This window comes from Pangasianodon hypophthalmus, chromosome 1 (assembly GCF_027358585.1).
Source record: "Pangasianodon hypophthalmus isolate fPanHyp1 chromosome 1, fPanHyp1.pri, whole genome shotgun sequence".
Lineage (NCBI taxonomy): Eukaryota > Metazoa > Chordata > Actinopteri > Siluriformes > Pangasiidae > Pangasianodon > Pangasianodon hypophthalmus.
Genome location: NC_069710.1, coordinates 10,232,140 through 10,232,839, shown reverse-complemented (window position 1 = coordinate 10,232,839; position 700 = coordinate 10,232,140).

The window sequence follows — 700 nt, the reverse complement described above, 5'->3', positions numbered from 1 at the left end:
AGGACAGGCTTACGAAAGCACTGGAAGAGTGTAATTTGAGTCTGCTTTCGTTTCATATCTCCTTTACTGGTTTGCATAACTTGGTTTCAAACTCGCGCCGACAACGACCGCCAAGCTTGGTAGGTGACGTCAGATCCAGGTCACAGCACGCTACGGAATCCTTAATAGTCCATATGTCATTAGTGTTCGAATTGAAGCAGCCGATTGGTCTGCACATCGCCGCTTCAAGTCAAACAAACGCCTCGCAAGACAGATGTGGTTAATTTATGAATGAAGGTGTGAAAATTCTGTCGCAATACGATGTTGTTGCGTATCCTCGCGCTTTTTAAAGTGGGTATACGGAAATCCTTGACCTTTTCTGGTGGGTATACGGCGTATACCTGCGTATCACGTAGACTACACTGCTTTGACCTAGGCCTGTCAAATTTTACGATTAGAAAAGCTGAATATCATCTTGTCAGCTCTGTTACCTTGAAATTCCTGTTCAAATTGGGAACTTTAATTCCCACTGCTTTGTAAGTGACGGGCGGTGATGAAACTTCCTCTTATATCTTGGCTGCTAAACACATGGAGGTATGTTTGCTGCCCTCTCTGAAAAAAAGTTTGATAAAAATAGTAACTGGGTTGAAAATACATTTATGAGTTGTCACAACCATATTATGACAGGATGGGGACCAACGCTTATTTATTGGACTATTTT